The sequence below is a fragment of the Dermacentor silvarum genome, chromosome 6 (assembly GCF_013339745.2).
Source record: "Dermacentor silvarum isolate Dsil-2018 chromosome 6, BIME_Dsil_1.4, whole genome shotgun sequence".
In the NCBI taxonomy this organism is placed as follows: Eukaryota; Metazoa; Arthropoda; class Arachnida; order Ixodida; family Ixodidae; genus Dermacentor; species Dermacentor silvarum.
The window spans coordinates 90418193-90436802 of record NC_051159.1 but is presented as its reverse complement, the minus strand read 5'-3'; positions in this window follow the sequence as shown (position 1 = coordinate 90436802).

Here is an 18610-nt window from a genome sequence, read left to right as displayed (position 1 = left end):
CTGCACCAGTACGGCCCCCAGACCAACATTGCTCGCATCGGTGTGAAGTTCTGTAGGGGCTTCCAGGTCAAAGTGCGCAAGAACTGGAGGCGTTTGCAGGCGCTGGCGTAGTTCGTCAAATGCTATTTGCTCATTTTCACCCCACAGAAAGGGAACATCGTCTCGTGTAAGGCGTGTTAACGGGGCAGCAATACGAGAGAAGTTCGCAATGAACCGCCGGTAATAGGCGCACAGCCCCAGGAAGCGCCTCACTGCCTTCTTGTCGGGTGGTGTGGGGAACTTTGCCACAGCGTCTATTTTTTCTGGGTCCGGTCGTACACCCTCGTGACTGACGACGTGGCCGAGGAAGCACAGTTCACTGAAGCCAAAATGACATTTCTCGGGCTTTAACGTCAGGCCAGCTGAGCGTATGGCTTGAAGAACAGTGAGTAACCGGCTTAGGTGCTCCTCGAATGTAGCCGAGAACACTATGACGTCGTCTAAATAGACCAAGCAAGTTTGCCACTTCAGGCCTGATAGTACGGTGTCCATTAAACGCTGAAAAGTGGCTGGCGCTGAGCACAGACCGAAAGGAAGTACCTTAAATTCGTAAAGACCGTCGGGGGTCACGAAGGCCGTTTTCTCACGATCTCTCTCATCGACCTCTATCTGCCAATACCCGCTTCGTAGGTCCATTGATGAAAAATAACGTGCATGCCGCAGCCTGTCCAGCGAATCGTCAATGCGTGGCAGCGGGTAGACGTCTTTCTTCGTGACTTGGTTTAATTTGCGGTAATCGATGCAGAAGCGCAAGCTGCCGTCTTTCTTTTTGACCAAGACCACGGGTGAAGCCCAGGGACTGTTCGAAGGCTGGATCACGTCATCCTCGAGCATCTTGGTCACTTGCTTTTGAATCTCTTCACGTTCCTTTGGAGCTACACGGTAGGGGTTTTGTCGAATCGGCCTCGTGGTATCATCCGTGATTATACGGTGCTTGGTCAGCGGTGTTTGTTTCACTTTTGACGTAGTCGAAAAGCAATCTTCGAACTGGTGTATCAGCTCCAAGAGGCGCTGTCTCTCAGAAGGCGACAGGGTGGAGCTGACGTCGAAAGACAAATGTGTCGAGGCCGGAACGGTCGTGTCTTGACGTTGTAAAGCCAAACAATCGTTTACTTGAATGACTTCGTCGCAGTAGGCAATTGCGGTGCCCTTTTGAATGTGACGGCGTTCGTCGCTGAAGTTCGTCAGAAGGACTTCCGCTTGCCCATGAGTCATGTCGAGTAGGCCTCTAGCAATCGAAATGCCGTGGGTTAGCAATAGTGCAACAATTTGCTCCGCGATCACATCCCCATGGTAGGGCTTCCGGCACGAGACAGATACAAGGCGGCAGGAGCGCGGTTGAATGGTCACATCGTCGGCGAGTCGCAGACGCTCATGTTGCCCGTCATGAGTGGTGTCGGCATAGGGGCTTGCAGAGAACGTCACCATACGGCCCGGAATGTTTATGACGGCGCCGTGATCTCGCAGAAAATCCATCCCTAAGATGAGGTCTCTGCAGCAGTCGGGGATAATGACGAAAGTGGCAACGAAGCTGGAATCACCGATGTGAATTCGAGCGGTACATGTTCCTGTTGGTGTTATTACCTGGCCACCGGCACTTCTTATGTGTGGCCCGGTCCACGGCGTCTTCACTTTCCGAATGCGGTCGGCCAGCTCCTGCCGCATGATTGAGAAGTCTGCGCCAGTATCAACAAGTGCTGTAACGTGATGTCCATCGATGAGAATGCTAATATCGGCACGGGCAACGTCGTCGGCGGTAGTATTCGTCGTCGTCGTATCGTCCTCTTGGGTAGCGTGGGGGGTATTTTTGGCGTCGCGACACTGGGCAACCTTCCCCCCGGAGGTCGCTGCCGTTAGTTTCCCCGGCGCGGACTAGGGGAACGACCACCCCTGACGACGTCAGCGAAACTCTGGCGGTTTGGGGAAGTGTAACGCACAGGGGATGGGGACTGCAAGCGACGACGCGGTGAAGCTGCTTGGCTGGTCGACAGGTGATCACGATTCGGGGCACAACGGTCGTCAAAGCGCAGAGAAGCGGCGGGCGAAAAACTTGCCACCCCAGCCTCTCGATGGGGACAGAAGCGGGCAATGTGGCCAGGTTCCCCACAATGGAAACAGAGTGGTCGACGGTCGGCCGTGCGCCACAAGTCAGTACGGCGAACAGGAGGTCGTCTCACAGACTCTCGTTGCCACCACGGCACGGGAACGGTCCGAGGCTGAAATGGCGGTACCTCCGGTGAAGGGGGAGGACGTCGGACCACGTCGGCATAGCTCAATGGACGTGCCTCAGGGCATGGAGGTGGTGAGGAGAAGGCTTGCCGCAACTCTTGGCGCACGACTTCGGCAACCGAAACGACTGGAGACTCCGTAGGAGTAATGCCGAGGGCTCGCAGCTCTTCACGTAGAATGACTCTAATCATTTCCCGTAAAGAAGGCTGGTCAACACCCTGAGCTGCGGCGCTTATTGGTGTGTTGTTGGGTAGGCGATCAAAGTGGCGGCAACGTTGCTGAAGTGCCCGCTCAATGATAGTCGCTTCTTTGATGAAGTCGTCGACCGTTGTGGGCGGGTTTCGGACAAGGCCTGCAAACAGCGGTTCCTTAATTCCCCGCATAAGGTGACGCACCTTCTTCGCCTCGGTCATATCGGGATCAGCTCGGCGAAACAGACGGGCCATATCCTCCGCATACATGACGACAGATTCGTTCGGCTGCTGTACGCGAGCCTCAATAAGTTGTTGCGCGTAATCGCGCCGGTCCGAACTTGCGAATGAATCGAGGAGCTGACGCCGAAAATTGCCCCACGTGTGGAAGCTCGCTTCCCTGTTCTCGTACCACGTGCGAGCACTCTTTTCGAGCGCGAAATAAGCATGGGTGAGTTTCTGTCGCTCGGTCCAGTGATTGACATCAGCGACGCGCTCGTACTGATCGAGCCAGTCCTCGACATCTTCGAAAGCATCACCATGGAAGGTTGCGGGAACGTGAGGCTGTTCAAGAGTCACCTGGGAAATGCTCGGCGCCGTCTGAGAAGAAGGAAGAGTGGCCGATGGTGTTGGAACAGCCATGCTGGTGGGAGGCGCAACGGGAGGGAATTCCGGGCTCAGGCCGAGCAGGCGCCGACTGAATCGATGGACTGGAGTCGTGACGAGAAGTGGAGCTTCCGGACTGGGTGTACGAGTCCTTATAGGGGTTGAACGCATGAGGTTCAAGGCGCCAGCACCTCCACCAGTGTCGCAACGTCAGAAACAGAGGTCGCACAGCCCTGATCAAGAGGAATAGCAGGAGGTCGCCTTTTTTAATACAGCGCGCTGCCGCGACTTCTTCTTCTTCACCGCGCCTTGATAGAAACGCGCGTGCCTGCTCGCATATTCCTCCTCTTCATCAGAGTACAGGCGCGGCAATATATATATTTCTTGTCTCACCAGTGTAAGTGCGTAAGCATACGGACAATGATGCGCCCATAGGAAGCAACATTCATCTTTTCTCTTCCTTGGTGCTTCAGTGTATTTTTCAGTGCACTTTGTTTCCCCCGCAGCACGGTTTGTTGGCTGCCAGATTTCGTGTCGCCAGCAGTTGTGCCATTTTACCCCGTCGCTTTGTTTCAACGCCGGAGAATTCTGAAGGTCAGAGGCGAATTCGTTTGTTTCATTGAAATCACGTCTGCCCGGAGACTGTCGATTGGAGTCTTCAATTACCGCCGGTTTTCCAATCGGAAAAGAGTAATTTCCTTTCCCTCCGTCCCGTCCCCACGTTTTCACTTGCTTGCTTGTTGACTGCCTTATCTTGGTCGACCACAAAGCGCCTTCGAAAGCCTCCATCGGCACTTTGGTTCCTGCTCCTCAGTTATGATTTCTTTTTCTCTTCCGTACGCTACCCAGACGTGGAGCGCCCTGTTTCCTCGAAACGCTCTCTAACGCCTCGTGCACCCCCACCTCCATCCCCACTCCCCCCGTACACGCCACTCTATTTCGCCTTCCCCTTCAGAAGCCGAAACAGAAATTCAGCATCAAATGAAATGGCATGCCATTCCCCAGATAGCCGGGAAAAGGGCGGCTGCTGCTTTACTGTTTATCGATCTGGCCATTCCACACACCGGAAGTTTTTGTGGAGGCGCCCGCTGCACCTTTCAAAGCAAGCCAGTTTTTCTTTGTCTTATTCTTTTTTTACTGCGAGGGAAGCGTAATATACGCGAGTTGCTCATATGCCCACGAGGGACCTTTCTGGCTGTCCCGAATCTCTCGTCGTTGCCGTTAACAACTACAATGCCAGGAAGCGAAATGCAAAAGAGCGCTTCTTCGTGAACGTAAATGTAAAAAAATAAGTGTTTGATGTTGTCGTAACGGGTTTGCGTTTAGCCGTGGCAAATTTGGTGTGTCAATTGGCAGCGCATTGTTTGCCCTTGCGGTATTGGCCGGCTGGACGGTTGTTGTTCTCAAGCAGGCATTGTGTTTTCGCACAAGCAGTTGTACAGTTTCTGGAAGCTTGTATGCAATATATCAGTAGGCCAACGTTACGGTTGGCCAATGCTCAGTAATATTTGTTTAAGCAAACAACTTAAAAAAATAAAAACAACGTGCGCAAGGTGCAAAGACGGCACCCGACACCTGTAAGACAATCAAGTCGGCAGCTTCGTTTTGTGGGAGTAAAGCCGCCCGGTCTCAAAGGTGGTGACGCGCCATTGCCTGGTTGCTCATTGTAAACTACTTCTGGCTTCTTTTTCGACAAACATGGAAACGTCATTCGCTGAAGCACACCCATTACCGGGCATGCAATACAGGCCCGAAAACGGATAGTGATGTATGTAAGTAACAGTAGGTTTCTCAACACTACTGCTAGCAGTATAAAGAGGATTGGAGAATTTACTAAGGGACACGCAGATAGGTCAGCCTGATGTAATATCCTGTGGCCTGTTTCTTGCTCAGATGGGAGGGGAAGACTACAAAAAGAAAGGTATGAGGAGGGATGATAAGAATAGGCTGTAGGGTGCGAATTTATGCGCGATCGTGTCCAAAGCGCCCGTTCGCAGCCTTGAATCTAGGCGGTGTTACTTAAAAATTCTAAGAAAGCCTTGCTGGCTTGCTTTCTATATATTATATCCGGCCTAGAGCCCCGTTAAATGTTTTCACTAAACGGCCTCATATTAAATGGCGAAACAAAGAGTTAAATGCCTGCAGTTCACGGTAATACTTGGGATAAGCATGCAACAAGTACGTGATCCACAGTCTCAGATATATTGCACATATCACAATCTAGGAGTCCGCGCATCGGATGCGAAGCAAATATTGTCGCCTAAAGGCAACACCTAGGTCTTGTTCTACACAGTTACTTGAACAACTAAGGATACGGCAAGGGCTATGACGGTGCGCGAAGCTACACCCGACTAAAAGCCGTCCCTAAGTGAACCCTTAATTATGTCCGTCTATGCATTTTTTGTTCTCGAATACAGCGCGAAGGCGCTCGCCGGTAGCCTTCGAGATATTCTCTCGCTTTCCACTGAACTACTGAAGTCATCTTAAGATTCACCGCAGCAAACCACCATCGCTGAAAGCTCCTTGGCATACGCAATAATGTTCAGCAAAGTTTGCACAAAGCCTCGCTTAAAAGTTTGAAAACCATTAGTTCTACTGGCGTTGTTTTTCGCGGAGGGCTCAACCGATGAGGCCGCTGCTTTCTTCTGTTACCGCGAAGGGATTAGCTCCATTTCCAAGCGAGGGAGAACGAAAGCATTCCAACGCGTGGTTTCGCAAGGAAGTGCTGAAATGCGGTGGATTGCGTAGAAGGTAATTTGTAATGTTGGCCAGCGAAAAATACGCACGACAAAAGGAAAGTTCCCACTATCTGCAACGCTGAGGGTGCAAACAAATGGTGAAGAAAGTGGTCCAAGTGGTAAGCATGGATGGCCTTGCGAAACTGCTCCCAACGTGAAAGTTGAAACATCGGTTATACGCGTAGGCCTTCTAACCTCCCCGTTTGAATACGGAGTAAGCAGCTGGCTGCGATTTATAGAAATAAACTGCCCGTAAACAAAGATGCAGCAATAAGCCATGGTGCAGGCTGCTACGTTCGTTGTAGTGTAATTAACAAAGAGTTTTGTTGGCACTGCTTAAGCTCATTCGAGTGTTTTACACGCGCGTAGAGTGCGCAAAAAAAAACGAATCTTCAAAACAAGTAGCTTTCAACAGAACAATTCGCTTAGCCTCAGACTAACTGTTCACTAGGCATTATTCTTTCCTGTGATCCAGAGGAAATGTTTAAAAATAGCAAGTCTTTTGCAGGGGAACGAGCTCTTAGGTTCAGCGGGCTTAACGCTTGTTTTAATGAGGAAGTCTCATCTCTGAGTGCAATGTAGCCTACCAACAAACTAGTCATCATTAACCAGGCAATAACCCGAAAGCGAGAAACCGAACGGTGGGAATGCTCATTTAGTTTCCTTGAGGGTTGCTTTATCCAACCTGTTGTCATTAATAAGCTTTGTCTTCATTAAAAATGCTAAACGTTCTTCTTTAGCACGGACCTATGCCACTGTTTTTTTTTGTGTCTGTACATAGCGTAGAGAACTGCCAGTACCTCAACGCGAAAAAGAAGCAAAAACAAATTGAAGAAGAACAACAAATGGTAGGTTTTTGAAGTGAAAGTATGTTTACATTCTGTGCTTACATTTTTATGTTTCGTAACAGAGCTAAATCCTGTCTCTCACATATTTTTTTTTCTTTTTTGCTGAACAACATGATTACAGTTGCTTAGGGTTACGTGCTAATCAAGTCTAGACTCTCATTGGAATGTAGCTTAGTGCCCACTTTGTAACTTGCACTAGAACACGTGAAGAGCAGCCTTCATAATCACCCCGCCACTTTCACTTTATTGACAGGTTCCATGTGAGGTTCATTTTCGTGAACAGTACGGGAAATGGTGCGGACAACCTGATCACTCTAGCCAGCTCACAGTAGATGTCTTACAGCAATACAAAATATCTTGTTTAATGAAAAAAAAACATGTCGTTGATCCCTCTTATATAGGAATCGGTATAGAACACGAAAGTGAAACGTGTCTTCACAGAAGTAGTGTAATGTTTATTGCACATTGATATATAATGTCTATTGGTGTTTTGTGGCTAAAGCGCCCTTAGGCGTTGTTGCACCCACGCTGACGCCTGGTGGCACGTCTCCTCCATCACGACTACCAACGTCGATGACCATGAGCAACCGTCGTGCATATGGAAGCTGCACTACGCTGCACACGCTAGCACAACGCGAAAGACGAAGCACGTAACTGACACACTAATACAACGCGCAAGACAAAGCACGTAACTGAATCGTCACCGAGTCAAATCAGCGCGTACAGCGCGTCGTAATTGCAGCCTCCGCGATCAACTTCAGAAACATTTTCAGAGCTAATTGCGGAGGCCACGCTCCGCTGTGCTGAGTACGGTGAACGCCACCTAGGTGGCGTTGGTAGTGCTTCTTGATGCCAGCGTCCCTTCGAATGCTGGCATCGAGGCGTCGTAGTGCTGAGACCACCGAAGCGTTCACTGTCGGTGCGCGTTAGTGTCATAATGCAGTACTTCTCTTTTCTGCTCGTAGGCGGCGGCACCGCCCCGAGCAAGAGCGCGGGTACACGGAGGAGTGTTAGATATATAAGGCGCGTCTGTGTAGCTCTCTGCAAATGCGTTTGTGGCGCAATGGGTTAAACGCTCGGCGATCTATCGTCGCGGACCGAGAGGTCGTGGGTTCGATTTCCAAATTTTGCATGTTTGTGGAACTTTTTCTTCTGGTTTCTTTCTTTGTATTATGTTCTATGACGTATTTCCGTGACGGAAATACGTCAGTGAAGTCTTGGTGGACCCCGACATAAAACACTTTCGTGTTAATAAAGATTACGGTAATTTACGGATTAAGGTAATTTAATTTATATTAATCCCTAATATTTAGGGATTAAAGTGCCATCACTGTCTTGTTGGAGCGACTGTGGGGCTGTTGAGTCTATTCATATATGTGCAACTACTATACGTCAGCCTTGAATGTTATACTGAATAAAGTCTATCGAAGATGCATAGAACGTTTCTTGAGCGAACAGAAACGGTGCAGTAGTATTTTGTGGCTGTGAAATAGAGGAACCTGTAGCTGCTTGTAGATGATCAGGATACTTTCGTTGTGCCTTATCGCACAAACAATAAATGTCTAAAGCCGGGACCAAATTCATAATGCCTTTTATTCAGAACTGCAAATTTCCATATGACTGCACCTACAGCTTTGCTAATAATTTCAGGATCACGTTAGACTGCTACTTGTTCTTACGAACACTTCTAGAGTAAGATCTTTTTTGTAAAGCCCGGCCCCGGCTTTTGCTTTAAGACATTGTAAACATCTGAGAACGGTCATCGCGAAGTCAGAAGTACGTTTCAGCTCACTGGGAGGTCACAATATTAGTTAGCACTTTGTGCACAACATGGCATAGTAGACACATACAAACGGTGTCTATGTAGCTATAATATACAGCCTAAATAATATCGACATGTGCAACTTTCATACACTTGCGACACATGCGCTGAAGTCATTTATGCCAAGTTTACACGTGGCAACAATCGTATTTTTTTATGATAATGTTTGCAGCACTTGGAAATACAATACCGCAGAAAGGAACAGTTCAACCATTGCATTTTAGCTTACTTTTTTGGGGGACGCGAAACGTTAGTATAAATTGTGGATTTAAATCAGCCTACAGTATTATGGAAGGAAAAATTATCTCATGTATTTCTAAAAAGCTAATGTAAGAACTGCCAGTTTACGTCATAAGTGCCATTGAATTTCTTTAACCACACACTTTAGTTTCACGCTTGAAGAATGTATTAGACTTTGTAGGCGCGCTGTGTATTTGCATATACAAAGAGCCGTTAACAGTCGCATGCGATGCGAAGCGCCACGTGCACCATCGAAGATATCCCCCCCCCCCCCCAAAAAAAAAAAAGAGGGGGGAAGTGTTTTCTAAGAATTTTCGTGATGCGTTGGCGTCTGAAAATACCTGCCGCTTGACTTACGTGGAGCAGAAAACAATTCGAATGTTACAAAAGTTACCCTAAGAATAACGAATTAAGTTAGGTGGACTTCATGTCGAGCCTATAGTTTTAGCAAAACAGGTGCACTGAAGCTCCAGGATGCTCCATTTTTTTTGTCAGCGTCGCCCTCCACTTTAACTTATATGGCTTACATGTCGTCGAGAGAGTGTTGTCACGCAGCATTATGTTCACAAGGTTTGGTTCTGTAATGATTAGACAGGCTACATGGGGCGTCTGTTGAGATATTGAGACAGCCAAGAACCTGATAATACCTTGGCGCTTGCCTAAACGGTGATATGATCTACCGCTCTTTCTTTCTGCCTTATTACTTAGATACCCGTATATCTAAGATGACTTTATTACAGCCTTGGCAGCGAACAAAGTGCATTCATTTAATTTTGATTCTGAAGTTGCTCTAAATATGTTTTTGGGTTAATTTCAGGTGACAACACAAGAAGCACAAATACCGTTGCTATGCGCCCTGTGGTTTTGCCTGCAACCTTCGATAAGTGACCATTTTCTTTCCTTTCTTCAAAAAAATGTCGCAGTTTTGCCCGAAACGCGAAGCATCAATTGCGATAGCAAATTATAGAGAGCTATACGGAGTAAGGATAGTGGTTTTATAAGCTGTATAAACTTGGACATGCAGCAGCACCAGCAACGCGCAGAACTGCATGTTGTCGATGCCGTCGGTGTTTTGCCCGCGTTCGCACCGAACGCTCGCGGCGTTGGTAACTGTTGCCGGTGCCTCTGGGGGCGGCTTGGAGGTTTTCGACGAGATCAGAATGGGACGCTCGTCGAGCAGTGTCGGAAATCTTACCCACCTTCTCGCCTCGCAACGTTTTTATATAAATACGCATTTGGTGCCACAGCTAAACGTCGCCTCGCCTCGCTCCCTCCCGTCCCCCCACGGCCTTTCGCGCGATAGAAGAAGTCGCGATTGCTCTCTATATATGGTGATTGTAAAGGAAGAAAGAGACGCTTAATTCTGCAGCCCTTCAGGGAGCACGGCGCAGAACGTGCGTTCGCTCCCCTTGAAAGCGCGCGTCCCTCGCTCCCTTTCACTCGCACATACAGCGTCCGGAGCGCGGCGACAATTTCATCACCGTTGACGTCATATGGAACATCACGGCGACGGCGATGGCGACGACGACGCCGACGGCAGAAATCCGCTTCGGAGTGTCCATATAATTGCTATCGCAATGAAAGAGGTGGCCTATGCCTAAAGCTAGGATGGCTTGTGAACGTAAGTAATGGCTGCTTGGCCGAACAATGCCACGAAAGAAAAGTGTACAAGGCTTTCAGATGATAATGAGCTTGTCTTGCGGAGAAAGAGTGGCTATCTTCGTTAAATATTCTGTCGAGAGTCCTATAAATATTGACCAGAATGAAATAGCAACTGGTTGTCGCCGACATTGATTTAAAGAGTGACGAGAGAGATAGAGAGAGAAGGTAAAGTAACCAAAGTGCGGCCAGGCTTCGGTGTGTAGGATTTTGCGGGAAATGGCGGCTAGCAGAAAGCAGGGCAGCCGTGGTGGGATCCATTTTATACGCATACCACCGAACACTACGGATACCGGTGAGAGGGCTTGCCATGGCTGACGTTAAAATAATGCCTTCTCATTAATTATTTTTCTTTCACGGCGCCTTTGGCATTCAATTATGAACGCCGTTCGGTAGCGGCACGCCCGATTAACATACAAAAGGAGCACCAACGCTGTGCCTAGTCAGACAAAAAGAAATTATTTGAAAATTAGCGATCAAATATTTAAAAAAAACGAAGATAAGAGCTAGAGCCTACGAAAGTGTTATTTGGAGGACAACTTTTTTTTTGCTTAGATTTTTTGCCCCACTACCTGTCCGGTGTATACCGCGGTGTTTTGTTCCGCCCCAGACGGCATGCTTAGACTTTTCAAACAGGCATTCTTCTTACTTGCTAGATCTCGCGTGCTTTAATAATATATTGACGCCACTCTTTGTCTCTCTGTCTATTCCTGGCTGTTTCTTTCTGTGGAATAAATTTTTTAGCTGCTCGAGAAAAATTTAAGGTATATCTTGATGGATGTTGACTGCCTGATATTGTCTTTAACGTTCATGCTCTTACGAAAAAATAATAATGTGACAGCAGAAGGAAATCATGGGAAGGGGCTCTAAACTTCTTGGTTGCGTTCTGAACTTATACCTCAACGTCGTCTATAAATCCTCAGTCGTCTATAAATATCAGCTCTGCGCCTATGTTTTCAGTGCTATACATGGCAAACGGCAATAAACACAATCACTGGACGATTGGCTTTCAGTGAACACAAAGATGGTTCTTCTTTCTAGCGACTCCCACAACCCTTTTTTCCTTGACCTCTTTCTTCATGATGCTGTTTGCATTAGAGATGCACCCACTAATGCTTCCCATGATCCCCATTGCCTCTCTTCCAAACACCGAGGGCCGTTTTTTGGTTCACGAGGCTGCTCTCTTTTTGTATGCTAGCACTACCACCTGCCATCGCGGCACTGCATGTAAAACGCGCTTACGGCTAAAACAAGCTACTGGCCTGACCTCGTGACGTGAATCGCGGAAAGCGTTCGCATTGCCGCCAGCCACGGCTTAGTATGCACTGCGGGATGTTTCCTTCGGCACACGTGGCTTGTTGTTGTTCAAGGGTTACTGGTATTAGATTACCGCCAGGGATATCTGTATTTACTCCTCCCTAGGATGCGCGTTTATTCTTCTTATTCTACTGCTACAGTCGGCCAATTTATTCTGGGCGGACGTGCGCTGCAAAACACCAGCCGAAAGGACGAAGGTAAAAACATATTTTTCTGTGCGTGAAAGTGTGGCGTCCGATAACGGCAATGAAGTTTTGATCCGTGACCACCTTGAAGTTTGAAGTTTACATGATCACACAGGGTCATAATGGCGTTGCCCTTCGTGGTTCACTGGCTCATCATCCCAAGGAGCAGATAGGGAGCGCCGTGTAGAGGTACTCTCACGTTCTTTGGACGTGCCTTGCTTTTCTTATCGGTTGTAAAGCACGTTCGGCGCGTCTTGGCTGAATGCGTCTGTGGCACTGCGGATGAAGAACTCTACGTTAATCGTTTTTTTTCTTTCATATTTTTATTTTGAAGACTTAAACAGTGCTTTGAATTTAGATACACCTTGACTTGCACGCTAGGATAGAGTCGGCGTTTAAAACAGGGTAGTTGTGGATGTGTTGCATCAGGGGAGGTTAGCCTGGCATGCTTGGCCGCCAATTGTTCTGCGTGAGTATATCGCGCGTTGTTAACACAGCTGTGTGGCCTAACGTCGATCTCGGAGGAAGGCAATTCAGTGCTTCCGAAGAAGGCAATCAACAGGCGTATATAGCTACATTCCTAATTACTCCGGGCCTGAAAGAGGTCACCAGGCAATGAAAGCTCTTGTGTACAAGACGTTTCACTTGTAGGCTGTGAATCAGCTCTTTTATCCACCGCGAACTGCGTGCACCACCATATGAAGTATGCAACATCCCCGATTTCACCTCATAGGAGCCGATGTGGGGAAGCGGATCATATAGTTGTAAATAGGCTGTGTTGCGTTATAACAGGTTGCCAGAGAGCAGCATTGATTAAATAAAGGTCTTAATAGTGACCATATTCAGTACATGGTCATGACAATGAGCACGCAATGAGAACGTCGACCCAGGGAACCAAACGAGCGGGGGGAAATAAGGCAACGTGACTGTTACCCAAACACCATGGCTAATGTCGGTGGGGTGGTTGGCACTTGTCATTATGTATACAGGAGACATTAACTCTCCAACCCCAATCTGGACACCACCATTCACGGCACTAGCAAAGCAGTCACAGAATACGAGGCGCGTTTTAAGCGCATTAGATGCTCTCTTCTTGCAAAGAGCAAGCTTTTGTCAATGTTTCGGTGTTGAAATATATGCCTAACTACTTAATTATGCTGCCAAAATATAGTTCATGTCTGTTGGTTCCGAACTACAAGTAAAGTACTTAGCCCGCTTAACAAGGTTCACACACACACACAAAGGAGGGGGGCCTATTGCGTTGCTGCAGAATACTGCAATACCTGGAGACTGTATTACTTCTTCACACAGCCTTACTTGCTGAAAAGATTGTGATATACTTTATTTCGATAGCAATTATATGGACACTCAAAGCGGATTTCTGCCGTCGGCGTCGCCGTCGCCATCGCCGTCGCCGTGAGGTTCCGTATGACGTCCATGGCGTTGAAATCGTCGCCGCGCGCCGTATGCTGTATGTGCGAGTGAAAGCGCACGAGGGACGCTCGCTTTCACGGGGAGTGAACGCATGGCGCAGAGCAAGCGCGCCTTCTGCGCCAGGCTCCCTGAAGGGCTGCAGAATTAAGCGTCTCTTTCCTCCTTTCCAATCACCGTATATATAGAGCAAACGCGACTTCTTCCTTTGACGCTGCGCCGTGCTCCCTATTAGGCAGCAGACATAGGCGTAATTTTCTTTAATAAACCACTACTACTACTACTACTTCCGTCGTGCGAAAGGCCGTGGGGGGACTGGAGGGAGGGAGGGGAGGCGGACGTTTAGCTGCGGCACGAAATGCGTAATTATAGTAAAAACGTTGCGAGGCGAGAAGGTGGTAAAGACTTCTTACGCTGCTCGACGAGTGTCCCGTTCTGATCTCATCGAAAACCTCCGAGCCGCCCCCAGAGGCACCGGCAACTAGTCACCAACGCCGCGTGCGTTCGGTGTGAACGCGGGCTAAACGCCGACGGCGTCGACAACAGTTCTGCGCGTTGCAAGTGCTGCTGCATGTCCAAGTTTATAAAGCTGATAAAACTGCTATCCGTACTCCGTATAGCTCTTTTATGCTTCGCCTTTCGGGTGAAACTGCGACGAGTTTTAGGCAATTTACAATAATCAAGCCCCTGAGCCACACTTCGACTCCTCCCATTTGAAGCACCAGCCACCAACAGTACTCAGAACTCACTACTAGCACCGCCTTGCTGGAGGTCGCTCGTATGGCTGTTGCTGGGTCTCAGCACCAGCTGCCACGAAAGCGCCGATGGAGGTAGTGCACTGACTTTGAGCGAAAAAAAAAAAAAACAGGGAGTGCGTGCGCATTCGTGGCCACTCCGAGCTCATAGTCCCTGCTGCAGGAACGGCGGTGCAAGCAGCTCTGCGAAGCGTTGGCTGTGCGCTCTTCACCATCTAACGATCGTCACTGGCACTCGGATGAGCTCCGGCGAGATGAAGTGCGTGAGGAGGCCCGATGTTGGCGTAGAGATGAGGAACGGGCAGGGATGTGGATATGGCTAGCAATATAGAAGAAACGAAAACATTCTATGAAGCGCGAACCATCGATTTTGTGATCAGCGTATACGGGTACAGGTAGCTCCGAAACGTAGCCGCGGGATGCCGGGTGAAGTCATTTGTGCCGTCATTCCGGCCATTCCGAGCGGCGTCGCTTGGCTCTGCACCACCACCGAGTACTCGAAAATAAATACCTACCTTCTCTACTGCTCCCCCCCCCCCCCCCCCCCTATTCATGTCCACGGTCTCATACTTCGCGTGGTATTTTCGCTTATGCGTCAACCGTTCTCTTCGTTTGCCGGCCTGTCACTGTTTGCATGTAAACCTGCGAAATATTACCGGCATAAAACGAAGTATCTATGCCAGCGCAGAGATTCGTTGGGGTTCCCTCAGGTATGCGCCATTGAGAGAAAGAGTGATATGGCGAGTAATGAGATGGTGAAGGCAGCGCACTCCTATCTTTGTGGGAACGAAGATTGCCTGCTGGTCGGGCACCTTGCTTTACGCGTGGGGTATAGGATTTATGGGACTATGGGCGCTGGATATTGCCTCGCTGCTTGATCTGCGCGAAGGGCAGCGGAGATTAGAGCCATTTTTGGACAAGGGAAGCGAGCGCTGTATATTTGACTTGCTCACAATAACTTTATTGCTTGTTTTATTGACTAAAGCTGAAAATATATGCGTAATCGCGGCCTCAAACAACGAATTGCAGAAAGAGATCCACACCGGCTGGTTAGGAACCTGAGCGCTTTTGTTCGTAAAGGTGGTGATCCTGCCCGATCGACCAATGGGGACATCGGCAAGGTTTAAGCGCAATGCAGATCAGTGCTTCGCGAAGCATCCGTTGCTGTGCGCGTTTACAGTGCACAAGGCAGGTATAAACAAGAGCCGAGGGGAAAAAAATACGTATTTTTGGTGGGCTAATCCTTTGAAGGGCTATTTTAGAAGGGGTAATATCAAAGAATGGGCTATATCTCTCGATGGGTGCCTCTTTCCAGGGCTAGGAATCATATCTATTCGAGTGAGATGTGAGCCATGGCAGTTTACGGCGCAATGCACTCCGCTTCTTAAAATAATATAAATTCAGGGATTTTACATCCCAAAACCACGATATGATTCTGAGGCACGCTGTAGTGAGGAACTCCAGGTTATATTGATCACCTGGGGCTCTTTAACGTGCACCCAGTGCACGGTACACGGGTGTTTTTTTCCCATTTCACCCCCTTCGAAATGCGGCCGCCACGTCCGGGATTTAATCTACTTTTCTGCTTGCACCTCAGCTTGTAGATGGTACAAAGTAGACGTCCAACATTGCATGCCACTTCTATTTTGCAAGCGTGGCAATAACGGTATTTGTACAGTTTTCAAAATGTACTGCCACGGCCTGAACAGGCGGTGGCATTATATGTGGTTCATCCTCGGCGCATTTTCTTCGTCAGTTTTCTCTCATACTTGCCCTATTTCCGAGGCACGTCTGTCGAGACAAGGAAACCGCTCTGTGTTTTGCGCACAAGGAACTACGTGCCCCTTTGCAGACTGCTTCGGTAACGTGTTGCTGTCGATAGGTATAGTTGACCGCCGCTTCTTGCACCTCTTAGCTTACGTTTCCTCCCGTTTTCTGTTGTAGGTGCGAGCTTTTGGAGTAAATGGGAAAGGTACTTAGAAGGAGGTGGTTCAGCATGCGAACTGATGACTGAGATTCTGCTTGCCAAGACAAGTGCCTCCTCTTCCTTTTGTATTTAGGCATGAACGGTTGGTTACCCACATAACCTTCACTTCAGGTATGGCGACCTCCCGATATTCAAGAATCTTCTCGTTCAGCAGGAGCATCGGAGGTGGGCCCTTGTATCGGAACAACTAGCTGAGTTTTCTTGCTCACGTTCATAGGTTATGGCATTTCTGTTTCAAGACGTCGAGGACAGCTCTATAATAAGCTTGGCACCATTACAAGTTCCCTAGAAATCGTTTGCATTGCCTGAGGTCTGCTGTGTGAGCCAGTAGGTCCATCGTATTTTTCTCATTTGAGACATTATTGCACGGTTTTTGATGAGCACATCCTGTTGTTCCATGCATCGCGTGAGTCGCTGTTGTTGCTTTTCAAAGTTTTGGAGGTAGAGTTTGGTCATAGTTGCTGTGGCTGCTGGAGATGCTATGAAGTCCTAATTTGTAGGTACACTGTTATTGAGCCTCAGTTCCTCTACTTTCAACAGGTTCGCTGCGTTATTTTGGTCATGTAATATGACAGGTACTTTGTCGCTGTTGGTGATTTTGCCTGGTCGCAAGCGTAGCTACATCATGACATTCGTTTGCACAACCGTGGTTATCACTGGCTGGTAGAAACCATCCTTTGGGATATTTGCAGCTGCCAAGCCTTCGTTTCAGTGAAGCGAGATTACGAATTCTTGCAATTATCCTTTGGGATATTTGCAGCTGCCAAGCTTCCGTATAAGTGAAGCGAGATTACAAATTCTTGCAATTGTCTGGAGTTTCTTGCAGACTTTAATTTCATCGTGTCGATCCTCGTCCTGTTACGGCAGTCGGAATGCCGTCATCTAACATGGAATGACACGAGGCACACATAATTTGCATTCCTTCGTTCTAATTAAATTGTGGTTATTGTCAGAGCCCTTATCTGGATGAGCGAGAACCAATGTCGCAGCGTTTATCTTCAAGGGAGTGGGCGTTGCTTTCTCCGAAATTAGGGTAGGGCGAGGTCGCGTATATGTTATATAAGACCTGCTAACGATATCAGTAGAAACATGCTGCGGTCGAAGCGACAAAATACTAATATTTATGCGGTATCTTCCTCGAGGTTTTGCATGGCTCTTTAGGCTTCTGCATGAACGATCATTTAGTTAAAACCGAACGAAGAGTCTGAATGTTCGAATTCACAGAAATACTATCTGCCCATGCCGCACAGCAGCTAAGAGCTGGATTCATTCTATTCCTAATTACACTTTCGCCGCACCCTTACTGCAAAGGGACTCATCTCATATACAGCGGCTTCCTTCGCGCACCCGCATATGTTCTGAAACAAACATTCAAACTTGGAAAAAAGTACTCGATCCAGCTAAACGTGTCCGTTCTCGGGGACACATTCTAAGCGCACTGCCTCAAGGTCATTTTCAAATTAGGCACGTCTTACGGCAGTGGAGTCGAGAAGAGAGGGAGAGAGATAAGTTTAATGATGCGAAATGCAGAGAGAGAAAGTATACACTTAAGGTCTAGTCCCGAGCTGAATCCATGAGCAAGCCACTTAATTCGGCGCAGGAGCGCAGATAACCTTATCCCAGTTGTGTCACAGCGCTCGGTGGCTGCCTTCTAAGCAGGCTGACTAAACGAGTTGAATTGCACAAGCTTTATTACGTTAAGGAAGCAATACTTGTTACCAGCGTCACGCCCCACTCCCGAAGCAGGCCCAATTCTGCGCAGTTCAAGCAAATTAGCAGGCGTGCCTTTTCACGACTAAATTGCGGAAGTTATGGGTGCGGCCCTTACACGGGTGCGATCCTTACACGGATATACACGGTGTAGCGAAGAGAGACGCTAGTGGGTCCAGATATTGTCTGACCAGACGCTAGTGGGTCCAGCGCTTTTGCTCGCAAAGGCTTTCGTGCTTGAAAGCTGTCTCGTTTGACTGTCGACGCTGCGTGTAGAGGGCGCGAGTGCTAAGCCGATTATGAGGCGCCCTCTATAGGATGTAGCATATAAAGGCTGTGCTGTGAATAAACGGGGGCACTTCTGCTGGGGACTCGGAGCGTGTGTCTTTACTCCGCGGCCCTCGGGCTTCAGCCTGCCTCCTCGGCCGCCTCGGCTCGAACCCTCCCACCACATGGTGTCAGAAGTGGGATGCGTGGTTCCCGCGACTTGCCATGGCTAACAAAGACGCTCCAGTTCCTGCTCTCGCTGCCGCCAGTCTCCGGAGTCCCGCTCCGTTCCCCTTCGACGATGTCGGCGAGTGGCTGCCCTGGTTACGGCAATTTGAGGACTATGCCTTCGCCACCGGCATGCACGCAGCCCCGGACGAGACGAGGGTTAGGACTCTCCTCTACTGTATGGGCCCCCGTGCACGCATTGTCCTCAGTTCTCTCATGTCCGATGAAGAAGCGTACAAGTCCTACGCGGAAGTCACCCGGCGGCTCACAAGCTACTTCGTGCACCCCGTAAACGAGGTGTACGAGAGCTCTCGGTTCCACAAGCGGACGCAAGAGCCAGGCGAAACCGTCGACAGTT